The following is an 18892-nucleotide window of genomic DNA, read 5'->3' as shown; positions in this document are numbered from 1 at the left end:
CTAGCAATCTATACAAATAAATAAAATTGGAGTGTCTGTTTGTACTATTAAAATAACCACTTTTTACTGAATGTATATGGATGTATATACGGTACATATACCATTATTTATTTTATAACTCTGTGAACTAAAAAATTACTTTTTGTTACATTCCACGTGGACGAAGTCACGGGCACGTAATATAAACACTGTTTATTCCACTATTACACACTATTAAGTACGTAATATAAAATCTATTTATTCAGAACAAATAAAATATTTGCCGGAATATTCTTTTATTTGATAAAATTCCTAAAAACAACAATAACACGTAAACAAATTCAATGTGAGAGATAAATACAAGTAGGTTTTAACCGAAAGTACTGTAACAGTACAGCCTTCAAAATTAGTATCATCGTGTCGTGTCGTTGGTGTTTGTTGCGTTATTATATTATTTAAATAAATCTTATCGTGTGTCGACCGTACAGACAGTGTAGGACAAGTGACCTAAAAACTTATGGAAAACCTTTTATTAGTAAAATTTGTTGAGATATTTTAATAATGGCCCACAGAGAGCGTACGGGAGGCGAGCGTGTGTAACGAATGCGTTGTGAGAGGTGAAGTTTGTCTGTTCGTTTATTTTCAACAAGTCTAACGCTAATTGCGTTCTTCTTGAGATGACTTGTGTCAGACACGCCGTAGAGCCTAGTCTGATATCTAAAGACGTGGACATGGAACATACACTCGGTCGATTAAAAAGTGTCTGCAAGTTCCGAGTGCAATGTAACCCGTGACCGGCGTCCAGCGTCGGATGAGACGCGGGAGGAGCTAAAACGATCATTCCGCAAGATGTCGTGAGATAGGCGCAAGTGAATCCTACTCGATGGGATAATCGAGTTCTCGGCCGCGGCGATCTCTAGCGCACAGGTAGAAATGACGTGGATTTGTCTTAACCAGTCGGCTAAAAATAAACGGGGTGCAGCGAGTGTTCCCGCGCCGAGATTGCGCCGCGGGTGCGGGCTCGCGGTCCCGCGGGGCGGGGCGGGGCTCCGCCGGCGAACCGGTCCGGTCCAGCCGCCGACCGCCGATCTACCGTGTAATTCTTTTAATTTGAAAACAATCAATGAAAAGCAAGTCGACGTTTGCGCAACATAACACAATTACAATTTCTCCGTATTCGGTCATTATCCTTAAGAACTTTAAACATGGAAGAATATCGTATCGTATCGATCGAAGCTTCCTAAGCATATATGCGAAAAAGATCATGTTACCAAGCCACCCTGAGTCTTGTTACTAAATTCAAGAAGGAGGTAGGAGTCCACCAGCCACTGCTGTCGCGGCGGTGGAGTGAGGAACGCGGTCGCTGCAGGTGCGCGCGTGTGCGTGCACTCGTGTGACCGGTCCCGCGGCCATTCAATTTGTCCGCCACACCGCACAGAGCAATGTTTATCATCCATCACGGACGCTCGGCTCGGACCATCGCGACCTGCGCGGTGCACTGTTCTCGGAGGACGATCAGAATACATCAACGACAATCGTTTTATTGATTTACAATGTATCATTTAAGCTCTCGTTCCTCTTCTTTTTTTCTCTCCCTCATTGTCATGTTATAGCTAATATTAGTCATACGATACTAATACAAGCTACTCTCTTACAAGCCATCGTCCGGAACTGCCCCTGGCGATGGTGTCGCGCGTGATCTCACCGGACGGCGGCGAGTCCTGGCCGCCGCGGGCTGTGGGCCAGCGCCTCCCATAACTTAAAACAAAACAATGATATTACTATTATTGCGGTGCAATAAGGGCTTATTGTACAAATATCATAAATACTGTATTTTCTTTAAATATTTTTGGCATTACCGCGTTATTTGAGTACTGTTATCTCCAAACACAAATCAAATAATTATAATCACAAAACATTACAATTTGTTCATAGTGTCTCTCGCGTCGCACGAGGTGTAGCTCATAAGACAAACCGTTCCTCTATTTTCATTTATTATTACTGATAATAGCTTTCTGAAATGTTAGTTCTTCGCTTCTAGAATATATAGTACAGAACCCGGAAGTGCGGTAACGGTTGTGTAACCCAACACCTACTTAGTATTTATTAGAGTGTGAGGGCAGCGCCCGGGGCGGGCGCCGTGCTGCGCAGCACGACGGCAGAGCGCGCCGCGGGCTGTGGGCCAGCGAGCCACCTGGGCTGAGGGGATGCTATGGACCTTAAGTGTTACCATCCACATTAGTTCCAGTCGTTGATTTATTAAGGTCTTCCGTAAAAATGAAAGTTGTTGATGATCGTTAAGATATTTTACTCGAACACCTCAAACGTTACAATATGCTACGCTATGCTTTTAAGTGTAATATAATAACTAAGTAATCGATTCACTAATTATTTTACCAACTCGCCAAGTAATAAAATAAACGATTGTATGTTTATAATCGCTTATTAGACTAATTTACTAAATCGCTTATTAAACGAAATACTAAGCTTTATCAGAGTCTATCTAATTAATGAGAACAAATAAAGCAAATTTTAAAGAAATGTGTAACCTCCCCCCACCGCCCCTGCGCCCTCGTCCTCGCCGCGCGGCTTGCCTGCGCCTGCGCCGGTATTTTAATTAAACCTGCGCTCCTCGTCTCATACATAACATAACCTTATGTGCTCCTACACTCACACAGGCACGCACACACGCGCGCACAGAGCCTGAGAACCTGCGCGCGCAGATAACCAATTGTAAGCGACACGTGGCGACTGCACGTGCTATCGTCACTCGAGTGTGCGAAAAAGGATAATGACGTGACAAACACGTCTATTACACCACGTAAACAGTTGCTTTTGACTTTTTTCTTCTTCGAGCTTCATCGTAAATTATATAAATGTAAACATCGTTAAATATTATACTGATTTGTTCGTAAGCGGAATGCACGATACAATGACATTGAAATGTGTGAGATGGTAATTTCGAATATAAAACCTCTTGCGCGGAGACTAATGGCTCAGTAGGCGGACTCGATCGCTGCAACTTATTATACACCTGATACTCGTATCTCTGCGCTCGTCATGAGTCCGCCAAATAATCGGCCATCGGGCAACTGGTTTGCAGCACTGCGGAGCTACACACGACGAGTTTACAAAGCTGTTATACTTGTGCAATGTGTATTTTGTCAGCTATCTCTGTAGCGCAACATGACTATTATGCATTCCCGTAATTTACATTATGGATATCGAATACAATACACATTTAGCGGTCGCAGTCGAGTAGTTGGGCTGAAGATGAGACGCGTGTTACGCGTTGATAAGAACGTAACCATTATATCATTCTTATTGTTAACGACGTTGTGTTACAATTGTGGTGTAATTGAAGGGACACATGAACCTCGTGGCAACATTACGTGGGCCATCGCTGCGCTAATTGTCCGGCAACTGACTGCTCCCTCCCCGCGGGCCCCCTCAATTCGCAGCTCCGCTTAGGAATTATAATTGACCCGGCGCTTATTTGCGTGAGAACGAGCTCCTCGACACTCGAATGTAAGAGCACCTAATATCCGCTGACTGTTAATAGTACAGTTAGCGTAATTAGCATAGCAATGTTCAAATTGCATTTTTATTCCAAAAAACTACACATTAAAGATCATTAATAATTAAAAGAAATGCAGTTTTTGTGTCGAATCTTATTAAAGGCCAAACAGAGTTTTAAACGCAAGTAGTGTGCGTGTCCAGCGCTCGCCGTGCAAGCGGTCAGCGTGAGAACACTCGCCCAATATGGAGCAGCGGCAATTGACGCGCGGCCGTTCACTCCGCGAACATTCCGCTCGGAGGCGCGCTACTGGACTCCTGGGCGCTGCGCTTTTGTTAAGCGATTCCTTAACGTTTGTAGTCTAGATTTGCAATAACCTTTTGCGATGTAAATTTAAAGCTTATTTGAAACTTACACTCGATACCAACTTAAAAGTTTTTGGGAATTTAAGAAAGATCATCTTTTAAACCGTAACAATGAGTTATTTATATGCTATCACAAATTTCACTTATTCACTATTTTCATATATCCAATATATTGAGTCACGGTTTTGTCAACCACCGTGCAGGTTGCCGGGCAGTTGCCCGGTCGCCGGTCGTCGCGTACAATGCGTTACGAGTTCAACTACATCACACAACAAAGTCCAATATTCATGTTCGTTCCCGAAGAAGCGTAATGGGGCGACAATTTGTGAAGTTGTCTTGTTTAGGGCGTTATTTATTATCAGTGTACGTCGGAGAAGCGGCCGCCGTGGAAATAATAATACCGTTTTTATTAGGCTCGGGATGCCTCGATCCGATTTAGACGATAAGACGGCATCGACAGCGCCGTCGCTCCCCTGCCGCTGCCCGCCAGTGCTCTGCCGACAGCTCGCCGCCACTCCGCAGGCTGCCTCTCCCGTTATGACTTTGTTGTTAGAAATCATTAATTTTAGAAAACGAAATGACATATTTTTGATAAAATAATATTTTGTTTGGAATCTGTCAAATTTACAATAAAAGTGTGAGTGATAACTTCTTAAGAAGTGTGTTTATGTTTTAAGCCCTGGTAGATTCTTGTGAGGTACTCGCAAGAAGTCAGTTCTGCTCGTATCTGCTCACGGCGGATGTGTATCGGACTGGCGTCGCCGCGTCCTTCCGCCCATTTATCTGCCACTTGCTGCCTGTACCCCCCCCCCCCCCCCCCGCTCTCACACACGACCACAGCCGGCGCACGACAATTGCAGACATCTCAAGTCCTTCCACATGGCGGCTCTATCTTAGATGCATTGTTTCTAGATTGATTCTGGAAAACAGACCGCATCGATTAGCTAAGACGTTACGTAGCTAGAGTTACTACGTTATACAATTATTTATCGGAGCACACAAACAAAAACAAATAGAAAATATTCAAAGCAATCTAACAAGAATAATGAAATAAACACACGCTTCAAAAAAAGTCAATGTTGAACCACATTATATCACCGAGTTTCAACCTCGATGGTTTCGGAGATCGTAATGAAGCCGGTTGTCGAGACGCCTCATAAAAATATCGTATAAATATTTTTTTTGTCCGTATAAAAGATATGAGTCGCCCCTGCGGCCGCCACACTCCGCCTGTCCGCTCGTCCGTTTGTCCGTGCGATCGCATCATCCTTGTCTTGCTGTGCACTTGTTTTATTCTTTCAATGATTTGTTTTGAATTTAATCGATGATTCTCAGCAGTCGATATCCTAAATTTAACAGTTAAACACATGAAAGCATTGAAGTTATTGGAGATTTCGGACGCGGACCACATTGACAGATGATTGGTCGCACAATACAAGTCATTAGGACGCGCGGTCGAGCGCGTCGGTACTTACTGTACTGAGAGCAATGTTTCTCATGTAAATACGTGCGACCGACGAAGAAGAAGCTGCGGCTCTCTGTAGTGTTGGGGACATACTTTGATACGTAACTAACAGAACGTAATATTATTAATAATAACATTCATCATCATCATTTCAGCCTATTACAGTCCACTGCTGGCACTGCAGTCACATAGGCTACCACAAGTTCGCGACAAAAATGGAGTGAGTTCATGTGTTTTGCCCACGCTGGGCAGGCGGGTTGGTGACCGCAGGGCTGGCTTTTTTCCCACCGAAGATGCTGCTGCCCGTCTTCGATCTGTGTATTTCAAAGCTAGCAGTTGTATGGTTATCCCGCCATCGGTCGGCCTTTTAAGTTCCAAGGTGGTAGTGGAACTGAGTTATTCCTTAGTCGCCTCTTACGACACCCAGAGGAAGAGAGTAGCTATATTCTTAATGCCGTAACCACACAGCAAAATTATAATAATATGTTCGATCCTAAAATTTGCGCTCTTATTTTTTTTCTTCATAGAACGTGGTTTACTTGTGCGTTTTGACCAACTCTATAATAGAGGTGATCTCTAATTCTGAATAATTGTGCTACTGCATAAATTTAATTGCCAAACAGCCTCTAGTATGAATATAATTGATTTAACGATTCATTTTATGAAATTAGTCTTCAATGTAAAACAATATAAATAAATAATGTGCCCGGTACAATTAAATACAAATTACAAAAACCCGGTACAATTAAATAATTACAAATGTTTTATTTTCTCGACAGATACCGAGTCAATATAAAATCAGTGCCATTTTACAGAACAACAGACCACAAAAATAAAAATCCTTTTATCATTTTTGATAATTAATTGTATAAATTTATTTCCTAATAAAGCGATTGCGACTTCGCATTAAAACAGATAGTTCTTTTTATTCCACAATAAATAATATTTATTTATGTGTATTTTAATCAATCTATGAAAAAAATATCGTTTTGTTACTTTTTTTCTGCATTGTGCCCGGTCTTACCATCGATTTAGTGCCTTTCTACCCTCATTTTTTTTGCTTTTTGTGACGATATCGTATAATGAACTATTGTATATTACCGACACGCTCGGCTAGAATTATTGTCAACTTATAGCTATTTAAAAATGTATTCTTTCTAATAGTATTTAGTATTTCTCATATATGTGAATTGTTAATTCTTATGTGAATAAATATCTTTGACCTGACCTGAAAAATATTTAAAACTCTATCGCACCGTCGTTTATAAGCAAAATAATAGTTATCTCGAAATTATATAGAAGTCGTGAAATGTAATCGGCCATCGCAGTCGGTCGGGCGCGCGGCGTCTGGGAGGAGAGCGGCGCGAGCGCGGCCCGGGGCGCGGCGCGCAGTCCCGACCGGAGCCCCGCGGAGTGCGCACGTGTGTACCGCGACCCGAGCCCGACAACCGTTCCGCGACCGACCGCGACTAGGCCGCGGCCCGAGCCCGCTGGAGAGTGCCCAGTGGACAGTGCAGTGCAGTGTGCCGGAGCGAGCGCCCCGCACCGGCGCGGCATGCGGCGAGCGCCCCCGCGAGCGCGCCGCTGGCGCCCCGCGCCTCGCTGACCCCATGCGCGCGCCGGCCGCGCGGCCCGCGCCGCTGCTGCTCGCCCTCGTCCTCGCCTGCTGCCTGCAAGTACGTGCCCACCTCACCACCACACCCCACACCCAGGCCCGGGACGGCTCCACCGAGGTGACGGTGTAGCCCGGTCGACCGTGCCTGCGAGCTAGAGACGTGGATAAACTTTGTAAAGCCCTCCGCTCTTTGTTCACTCGCGCATCTGTAACGTAATCTATGTGCCTACAGTCTCTACGTGAGCGGAATGCCGCTCGACGAAGTCCAATTCCAGCTTTTGTGAGATCTCTGTGAACGAGTGTCGCATACTTACATATTTCAAATTTGTCCCGACCGTACTTACGCTGACGCATAGTAACGCGACAGACGATCGAATATATTGAAAAATATTAGTAGCTCTATCAGGTCGTATTACAATATTTAACAGATTTCCGAAGTGAAGAAAAAAAACGATGGTAAATTAAACACTAATTATGGAGGATAATTAAGTTAACAACGAATAAAAACTGTAAATTTTATCTATACAAATAATTGAAATTGGAGTGTCTGTTTGTAATATTAAAATAACTTACTACTAAATGCTAAACGTATATGGATGTATACACAGTACATATACCAAAATAACATTTTTTACAATTTTTGTCTATCTGTCTTTTTGCCTGTCTGCTTGTTTGTTCCGGCTATTCTTTGAAACGGCTGGACCGATTTTGACGGAATTTTCACTAGTAGATAACTGATGTAGTAGAGGTAACATTGGCTACTTTTAAATTCCACTCGGACGAAGTCGCGAGCAGCAGCTTAATTATAGTTTTTCAATATCAGAAATAAACATTAATTATTATTTATTACAAAAATAAACAAAAGTTAAGACATATTTAATCATCAATTTCATTCACAGTAATAAACAAATTGATTCGTGGTAACTAAACTATGTCGCATATGTTTAAGATCTAATTTAAATCACACAACAGCAAGAAGTGTTGAGAAAAGGTCTTGTTACGCTTTTTTCGATCTCACTCCTTTCCCGCTGAGAGCGTGCACCGCGCGATAGGGATCGGATATAAATTCGGTCTAATGGCAAATATGAGTGAAAATAGCTTTCACGGAACGCAGGTGCCGCGGCGCACGCCGTGACCGCGTAGTGCCAACAATTAGTGCGCTGTCACTCGTACCGTCGCCGCACGAGGTGCGCTCGTAGCCGTAGCGCCGCGACCTCGTAGGCTGCCTTAACTCTAAAAACGTTGCCGTTTAGCAACAAAAGATAACAATTCCTATATAAATATTGAAATAAAGTCATTGTTTGAGTTTTATTTGAAATTAATTTCTTATTTGTACTGTAATCATTTATTTTTTCGACGCTCAAAATCAACACTAATGATACAACGCACGGCTCTTCGTAAATATTGAATCTCATCGCATTTAATAGCGGCGCGGCTGGCGGCCGCTGCTCGCCGCTCCACGAATTATTGTAAGTTGATTGATACGCAGCGCCTCTCGAGGCTCGTTAAACGTCGAGATATACGAAGCGGCGGTTCCGGCGACGTTGATTTAATATTATAATACATCTGACCAAAAAGTAGCAAATTCCTACAATTAATTGTCGACTCAAATTAAAATTGTAACTTATGATTAATATCATATCCATTCCACCATTCTCAATTAATTACTATTGATGCCCGCCAATTATAGTAATTATAAAGTTGTGAATATTAGCTTTAATAATTGTATTTGCTCGCAAACGAAAAAAAAATCGACTTCAATTACACCGACAAGTAACAACGTAAGTAGACGAAAAAAAAAAATAACAAACGCACTAGTCGCCATTACGGATTTCGAAGATTTGCCTTGATTTCTCTGGGATGCCATCATCAGATCCTGATTTCCTTACCACGGTACTATCTTTGGAATATCCCCTTTTTTACAAAAAAAAAAAAAAGAATTAGCAAAATCGGTTAGTAAACGATGAAGTTATCCGCGAACACACATGACAAATATATATATATATACCTAATATATAATCTATAATAAGGTCGAATTGAGAAGCCTTCTGATTTTTTGAAGTCGGTTAAAAAAAACAAAGTAGAGTAACAATTTAATTAAGAACAGAAGAGTCTCCTCGTTTTGTCACTAGAAACAAAATAATAATAACTTTTTTAATAAGTATTTTATGTTTGTACACAATTCATGAACTCGGGCAGAATTTGTTATTATTACTGTAAAATCAACGACACATGTCAAAGGTAGTATTTACACAATATATGTACTCATTGTAATGTTTCATTATTTCAACGAGAAATGTATTTGTAACATGAACATCTCATGAAGTCGTTCCTAAGTTCCAATGTAAGATCGATGCTCCAGTAAGACGCAAAACAATATAATTCAAGTCGGCCACCGCTGTGTCAGTGTCGACAGCGGAAATTACTGTCATTAATGTGAAAAAATAAGTTTTTAAGAGCTGTTTCGCGCCGAGGCGGACCGCTCGCTTCCCGCTTTCACTGCGGCTCCGCGGCTGACGGCTGCTGGCTCTTTACTCTTAACTCTCAAACTACTCCTGTTCTACTTTCTTCTTCCTTTGAGAAAAATGCGTTAAATTACGTTTTATACGTTCCTATTTTATTTGTTTATCAGGATCATACACAACTTTTTCCGTTTAAAACTTCACAATATTTCACGTAAAATTCGACTTTGTTTTTCGCGCGAAATCCTGGTTCTTTTGTTATAATAAGTATTATGTAAGTAGTTTTATGTGACTCGTTATAACAATAACTACGAGTTTTTCAATTTGTTTTAAATCAGCACATTGAGCAATTAGACAGCAAAAAAAACTTATTTATGTATTCAGACTTATCGGGTAAATATTCGTAAAGTTATTAAGTTGTTAGTAAGCTGTTTCACATTAAAATCGATCCACAACGACAGGTATCTGTTTTAACAATACAGTACTCGGTATCTTGTGGTCTGCTTCCTCGATCGTCGCCACGTAACCTTTACTTTAATCACAGTTTTATTTACATACACATAAATAAACAAACAGAATAAGGTACATACGAGTATGTAGAGCTCACGATTAATGAATTTTATTAAAAAGTACAAACAAACCGTTAATAAACAAAAATAAACCCGGTTTTCTCACTAAAAACAATTTTAGTTGGTTTTTATTTTATTATAAACTAGCTGACCCCGTAAACGTTTTTTTTCCATATATGTTATTACCCTCTCTTGTAACTTGTAGCTGTATGAAAAATAGATGTTGGCCGATTCTCAGACCTCGATATTCACACAAAATTTCATAAAAATCAGTCCAGCCGTTTCGGAGAAGTATTGTAAGTAAGATGGTGACACGAGAATTTTATATATAAGATTTTTCACTGATTTTTTTGTTAAATCACAATAAAATATAAAAAAAAAAAAAAAGAATTAGCAAAATCGGTTAGTAAACGATGAAGTTATCCGCGAACACACATGACAAATATATATATATATACCTAATATATAATCTATAATAAGGTCGAATTGAGAAGCCTTCTGATTTTTTGAAGTCGGTTAAAAAAAACAAAGTAGAGTAACAATTTAATTAAGAACAGAAGAGTCTCCTCGTTTTGTCACTAGAAACAAAATAATAATAACTTTTTTAATAAGTATTTTATGTTTGTACACAATTCATGAACTCGGGCAGAATTTGTTATTATTACTGTAAAATCAACGACACATGTCAAAGGTAGTATTTACACAATATATGTACTCATTGTAATGTTTCATTATTTCAACGAGAAATGTATTTGTAACATGAACATCTCATGAAGTCGTTCCTAAGTTCCAATGTAAGATCGATGCTCCAGTAAGACGCAAAACAATATAATTCAAGTCGGCCACCGCTGTGTCAGTGTCGACAGCGGAAATTACTGTCATTAATGTGAAAAAATAAGTTTTTAAGAGCTGTTTCGCGCCGAGGCGGACCGCTCGCTTCCCGCTTTCACTGCGGCTCCGCGGCTGACGGCTGCTGGCTCTTTACTCTTAACTCTCAAACTACTCCTGTTCTACTTTCTTCTTCCTTTGAGAAAAATGCGTTAAATTACGTTTTATACGTTCCTATTTTATTTGTTTATCAGGATCATACACAACTTTTTCCGTTTAAAACTTCACAATATTTCACGTAAAATTCGACTTTGTTTTTCGCGCGAAATCCTGGTTCTTTTGTTATAATAAGTATTATGTAAGTAGTTTTATGTGACTCGTTATAACAATAACTACGAGTTTTTCAATTTGTTTTAAATCAGCACATTGAGCAATTAGACAGCAAAAAAAACTTATTTATGTATTCAGACTTATCGGGTAAATATTCGTAAAGTTATTAAGTTGTTAGTAAGCTGTTTCACATTAAAATCGATCCACAACGACAGGTATCTGTTTTAACAATACAGTACTCGGTATCTTGTGGTCTGCTTCCTCGATCGTCGCCACGTAACCTTTACTTTAATCACAGTTTTATTTACATACACATAAATAAACAAACAGAATAAGGTACATACGAGTATGTAGAGCTCACGATTAATGAATTTTATTAAAAAGTACAAACAAACCGTTAATAAACAAAAATAAACCCGGTTTTCTCACTAAAAACAATTTTAGTTGGTTTTTATTTTATTATAAACTAGCTGACCCCGTAAACGTTTTTTTTCCATATATGTTATTACCCTCTCTTGTAACTTGTAGCTGTATGAAAAATAGATGTTGGCCGATTCTCAGACCTCGATATTCACACAAAATTTCATAAAAATCAGTCCAGCCGTTTCGGAGAAGTATTGTAAGTAAGATGGTGACACGAGAATTTTATATATAAGATTTTTCACTGATTTTTTTGTTAAATCACAATAAAATATAGCCTATATCACTCCTAATCAGTGTAACTTTCAGTTAGTGAAAGGATTTTCGTGATGGGATCAGTATTTGCGACGATTACCCCCTACAAACAAACAAAGTAAGAAACTTTTCCTCCTTATAATATTAGTATAGATTAAAATCAAAGTTCTATTATCCAAGCAAATTTTTAAATGTGTTTTTGTGATAAGCTGCTACTGGTTCGCAATGTGGAGTCTGTCCAAAATAGCCCATACGAAATTTAGTTCTCTAGAGTCTTATGTTTAAATTATTATAAGTTACTAGCTGACTCGGAAAATATTGTCTTGCCGCTAAACGCTATTTAAAAATAGGTGTATTTTTCAACGCCAAATCATAATAAAATAAAAAATAAATAATTTATCTGAAAATTAAAAAAAAAGGAGTGCATACAGTAGTAACATTTAAGGGGATGAAAAATAGATGTTGTTCGATTTTTAGACCTACCCGATATACACACAAAATTTAATGAGAATCGGTCAAGCCGTTTCGGAGGAGTTTAACTACAAACACCGCGACACGAGAATTTTATATATTAGATAAATTAAGTTATCAAATAAATCTAAAGATTTTACTTCCATTATTAACAATAGCTTTGTAAGAAAACTTTATGTTTAAAGTTCATCATTTTATGTAATACAGCGCATGTAATGCTAAAGTTAATTTGACTGTGACGTCTGACAGAATATAATCTGATTTTAATTGCATGTCCATGCAAGTATGAACTGAAATATCTCATATAGAGTGAGAGGGAGAGTCACGAAGTAAGAAGTGGAAATATGCCTTACTTAACATAAACAACAACAAATTTCAACAGTGTCGACTTCTTTTACAAGTTCTGTAGACAAAGAAATCAGACTCAAGTAAAATCTCTCGGTAAGTTGTTTCGAATCGTTTACTTCATTATCTCGAATCGCGATAATTCTGAATGTTATATGCAGTGTTTACTATGTGAGCCGAATCACCCACCTAGATATTGTTTTAATACCAGTAATATTAATAAATCAAAAAATGGTTAATTAAAAAACACGATAAAGAAAAGAACACTGAAAGCAACCTCTCGCTTAAGTACACTTGAATTTACTCAATTTTAAAAGTTTCCAATAATAGTTGTAACTGAGTGATTTATTTAGTGACAAAACTAACTCATACAACAGTAGTCACTGTGGACGCGGGTCATTGACGCGACACTCCGCCGAGCCTCCGCATACATTTGCATGTTTTACACACTCATCTCTCGTGCTGCTCCGACTGCCTATTGTCAGTTAAACCAAAAATTACCTATTCTTAATAACATCATCGTAAAATTGATTTACGAACAAATATCTTAAGCGTACTCAATCATCAATCATCACATGTGATCAATCGAGTAATAATGTGATCGTATGTTATTTTATGTTTTAAATATTTATAAATCATAACCTTTTTAATACTAATTAGTTACACAAATAGCGAAATACCACCGAAGTAGAATTGCCTATAATTACTCAGAGTATGTAGGAGCGAGTCCGCGCTGACTGTGTAGCTGTTACAATTTCCGGTCGCGAAGGCGAAACGAACTCCGCGCGGATTCCTCGGCGGCCGCTTCCGTTCCCAGGCTCTCCTCGCCGGTATTCCCGGGAGCTGTCGAAAGTATCGCCGTGAATATTCTAGCTTTGACCATAACCTCAGTTTTGCATTTGGACAGAAAGAAATAACTGTAACTATCTATGGACAGGTGCCGACGCACCCGCCGCTGGTCGTGAGTCTCAACCGCCTCCATACCGAACGGGTAAAACAAGGCTTTTATGATATGAACATATTATCAATTTTTGATAACAAATAATTTTTATAACAATACTCGTTATCGTAATTAAAGAATCAAAACTATTGTAGGTATTGCAGGTATGACACATACACACGCACTCTTTAAAGTATTCCTAACGCGTTTTTCTTGTACGTTATAAATAGAGAGAATAGTTCGTGATAATTCTGATAAATTAGATAAAATTCAAAGATCACTTGAAATAAATATTTCTTAGATTAGTTAGTTCGACACTTTACGATGCATATATTACTAATTATTAAAAATTATCCCGGTAACATAAGACATATAATTATATATCTACGGTTAAATTGTTAATAGCGAATGTGTATATAAGAAAAGGGTAATTTGATACAATAAATAACTTATTTTTCACATAACGAATTGTTCTACATGCCAGCCAATAGTAACCGACAGCCGAAAATGGTAACTACATGTATTGTACTACTACTGACTTTGCTTGCAACTGCCATCTCTGTATGGCAGTAACAAATATGACAGCGTAACATAACGTTCAAAGGTATTGTAGCCGTACATTCCGGGTAAACTGAATATCGAGGAATACGGCGTTTTTAATTTGTGAACTAACCAATACTTCAAATATTTACGGGGGAGTCTTTAAACATTGCTTTTTTATTAAAAAATACTAATGAATAATTAGAAAACGCGTTAGTGAACAAAATGGAAATACATGTACTAACTTTATCCTCTCTCCCGAGAGAGTTCTTGGCTTATAGTATAAATTTGAATTATCTCAAATATTTCGTTTAAAGCTATTTATCAATTTTGTCGTGACACGTGGATAAAAATAATAAATTATAAAAATAAATAACATTTAAATATTTATTAACTATAGGTTAAATATTAAAGAATTATCTGTTACAAGTTCACTATAACGATCTATAAATAATTACAAAAAAGGAAAAAAAATACAGCGGAAAAAACATGCAAACAAAAAAAATACAAAATCAATATTACATACTTTACTTTTTGTCACACTGACAGTTTTTTAATCCGTTTCTTTGGAGTTCCTTGAGGCTTCAGAATTATCATTTATTGTAAAGTGTTTGTAATTATGATATATGTATGTGTTCACTGCACCGTCTAGAAGAGCAAAAATTAATTTAAAAAAAACGTCTCATTCTTAACCGACTTCAATAGGATATAATTCTTTACCGGGGATCCGGGAACACACATACACAAATACAAACGCCCAGGCCACGGCTAATTCACAACACACAAGCATCGGTATTATGGTTTTTTTTTAAAGTTACTATATAACAATAAAATGTTAGATAATTATAAATAAAATCATATATTTAAATGAACATCAATTAGGCATTGGAAGCTTAAATGACAATTCATAAAAAGTTTAGTGCTCACATAGCTTAGATGCGAAGTTCATGAATTCTATAACGGTCAAACCACAAGTTTTCAATCATTTCGATTGAAGTTGTTTTTAAATTATAATATTTGAAATCCAGTTTTCTTAAATGTATTAAGAAAGGGTCGACAAAAAAAATGTATGACTGGTACAAAATGAATAAACTAACCGTACTAAACATGTCACAAGCTAGCCCGCGCGCCGCATGTCATTCGCCGCCGCGATTGATCTCGTTATCGATATGACATCCTTATGTCATCGAGTCGCGGATCGTGGGAAAATCTGCGCGGCCATGTACGGGCGGCGAGCGCGCGTCTTGCATATTCATGCGCCTCGCCGACACTCACCGGCACTGGCCGCCACTTGTCGTCTCCGCTCTGACCGACAACGTCGACGCAAAGCTTCGCCAGATCAAAATAACGAACGAACGATAAGCGATCGTATTATTTTTTATTAGTTTATTCAACTCGCATTCAATTAATTAAAAAGCAGTCGGTAGCTACATGTCGTTTGGTCTTTACGGAGGGCTTTCAAACACGACTAACGCACTTCTCTTGGAGCTGTCCACGACACGCGACCAAACAGTGTATGGTACTCGGTGAGATCGTCCACGCTTTCGAAAATAAGAACAATTGTATTAATCGTTTTATAATTGCACTCGTTCGTCCGCTGCCCGGCGGGCGCGCGAGTTATTAATTAGTATTTGATAGAGCGGGCAACTGTGAATATGACTCTAAATAATCAGGCCGATCTGCGATGTACACAACGTTACACGATTTACACTTACAAGTAATTCAATAACTTTATACGATTATATTATACAGTAGGAGGTAAACGCTTCTAATTAGCATGTAGACGAGTGTCCTGTTTGTAAACAGTGTGTAGGAGATAAAGAAGAACCAACGTCACAAAAATTTCTTGTAATTTATTTTTCTTTTTATTTCTTCAAACTTATTTTACTATTCCCAGACGAAGTTTTATTACAATCAATTATTTTCTTATGTTTCTACCGTCACAATAAAAGCTCGAGATCTGAAGCGGTGGACACGCGTTGAAGTCTTTTGTTCGCGACGACCGACAAGCCGAGCTACCGCCTGAGCGTCAGAACTCCGCGGCCTGTTGACGTTGTCCTCGTAATTTGTGAACTTGTTAACACGCCTGCACGAGCGCGAGGCCGTTAGCTCGTTGCGCGACGACGGACCGCAGCGCGACAGCCCCGTGCCTCATTAGCGCGGCCTCACAGCGTCCGCCGTTACCGACTCCGTTCAACTATCACCAACAAATATTTAACGATTAATTGATATAATATGCTAATTGTACTGGTTTACACGGCGTTCGATACACTAATGTATGGCAGAATATAAATTTAATCGACCTTTTTCTCGTCATTCCCGCGCACGCCGATGAGAAACTGACGATAATTATCTATTTGAAATCTCTGGCCATCAATATTCAAATATAATCACCGAGTTTAAATTATAAATCGAAACAACCCACTCCCATGTTACAGCGGCTGCGTCGTCAAACCCGCCGGAGCGCGGAATGTCGCGAATTCATGAGAATGAGATAAATATTGACTCCGCGCACTGTCCGCTCTCACGCTATCTCGCGTTTTAATGTCGGGGTATTGAGATTGGGATCTTGCTTTTTTAACCGACTTCCAAAAAAAGAGACTGTATTTTTTTTTATGTGTGTTACTTCAGAACTTTTGACTGGGTGGACTGATTTCGATAAAAAAAATTTAATCGAAAGGTGGTTCGTGTCACTTGGTCCCATTTAAACTTATTTGAGATCTAACTACTTTTCGAGTTAAATCTAATAATGCGTTTTAACTTGACTATTTTTTCGTCGACCTACGTTGTATTTTACCGCATAACCTTTTTATGGATGTACCGATTTTGATGTTTTGTAATTTAATCAGAAACCTGATGTTTATCATGTGGTCACATTTAAATTTCATCGAATTCTGATGGAACTTTTTAACAAATCTTTGATAACGCGTATTTACTTGACTATATTTTGGTGTACAACATACGTTGTATTACTTGTCGATGTAATTGAAGTCGGTTTTTTTCTTTCGCTTGCGACTAAACACAATTATTATGTTAATACATATTATAGTTCATTTATGAAATTCGTACAGATTTGGCCAAAAATTAAAAGCCAATTTTCAGGAATGAATAACACACGCTTCCTGTGTCATTTTTATAGTTGTTGACACAATGTATACTTGTCTGTTGTTACACTTGTCTTATTATATTGATTTGGATTTCTTGCAAACGAACCGCTCGCTTATTCGTGTTGGGCCGCTCTGCACAATTGATAAGGAAGTTTTTTTATTTTAACTTTTTGTTATGTAAAATTTAATCTCTTAGCTAACGCGCGACGTACCTGAACATGTTCTCACGCATATGTGATATAATCGAGCACCAAAAGAATCCAAAAGAGCACGTCTCCAATGTGCTGAAATATCCCACCTCCAGCCTCAATCCACCACCAAACTTGTCATTAGAAAGTGCTTTACGTTAATTTTTTTTAACTATCTTTGTCATTTTACGCTTTCTAATTAATTGATTAAAATTTCTGGAATCATTATTTTTGACCTTTATTTTGGTAGAAACGTAAAGATATTTGTTATGAAAAAAGAAGAATTTTTCATTCTTCTTATTCTATAGGCTTCTAAGTTAATAGTTTTGTGACATAATAAAAAAATATATATCAAGTGGTTCTTGCGTTATTTTTCTATCATCCGTACGTCCAAAACGTTGACCTCCAACATAATATTTTTAATCAATTATTTTTACTACAATAGTATTCAAGAAAGACTTCGAGTGATATTTAACTTATAGCTCGGTGTGTATTCTGTATAAAGGTTTGTATTTTATATCACATTAATGCATTTTTATAAGAATATAAAGGTTAAAGAGTAAGCGATTCCCGACCTTGTCATTTTGTGACAGTAAAGCACAGCCTCGTTATGCAATTTATAGTTTCTAGAAATATAATTGTGAATAATGTTTGAAATTCAGCCTTCACTCGAGGTCTAGAAGTGACGACCAAATTTTAAAATTGTCTTTAAGACTTTTTCATGAGTTTCTCGTTACGTGGGCACGGTTTTTGATAGAGCAGGTTAAACGTAGTAAAAGCTAGGATGCATAGTAATAGTTGCTCGTTGTTGATGCTAACGGTAGTGAGAGGGTGCTTACGGAGAGGGGGGAGGTCGTGTTCACTGGGCGGCGTGGTGTAGGCGGAGCCTCGGAGACCCCTCCGTGATTACTATCACCGCTATTGTGTAATTATCTCATAAGCACTGTGCTGAGTACTGTGGCTCACTCACGTTTGGTTCACATTTTTAAAGTGCCTTGTATATTTTTTTTATTAATGTATGTATTACGTCAGTTAAGCCGAGGTGAAAAAGAAAATATCCTGTTATGAGCTCATTCCATTTGATTCTTATTTTTCGTTTCCCTCTCTTACGTTCCATCTGTTAAATGTCTCAATTTAAAATCTGCTGAAATCAACAAATAAATGTCGGTTTGCTGTCACATTTTTTTGCACTGGATACTAGAAATGTAATGTATTTTAACAGCCACTAAATTTAATTTTAGGGAATATAATTGGTGATATGTAATAGCAATGACATGACTTATTAATATATACTTTTTTATTATGTATGTATAATTATAATATGACATAACGAATTCAAATATAATTGAGATATCGTTATCTGACGAAATCGTAGAAGCCGTCTACGGTGCTTCTCCTCGTATTGCTCACAGCACCGGCGCGCTCAGGAACAACAACTTTAAAAATAAATAAGCGTTTAATTTACTTTTACCGATTTCGTAAAAAATAGAAGTTAT

The sequence above is a fragment of the Melitaea cinxia genome, chromosome 18, assembly GCF_905220565.1.
Source record: "Melitaea cinxia chromosome 18, ilMelCinx1.1, whole genome shotgun sequence".
Lineage (NCBI taxonomy): Eukaryota > Metazoa > Arthropoda > Insecta > Lepidoptera > Nymphalidae > Melitaea > Melitaea cinxia.
Note: the sequence above shows the minus strand (reverse complement) of the source record.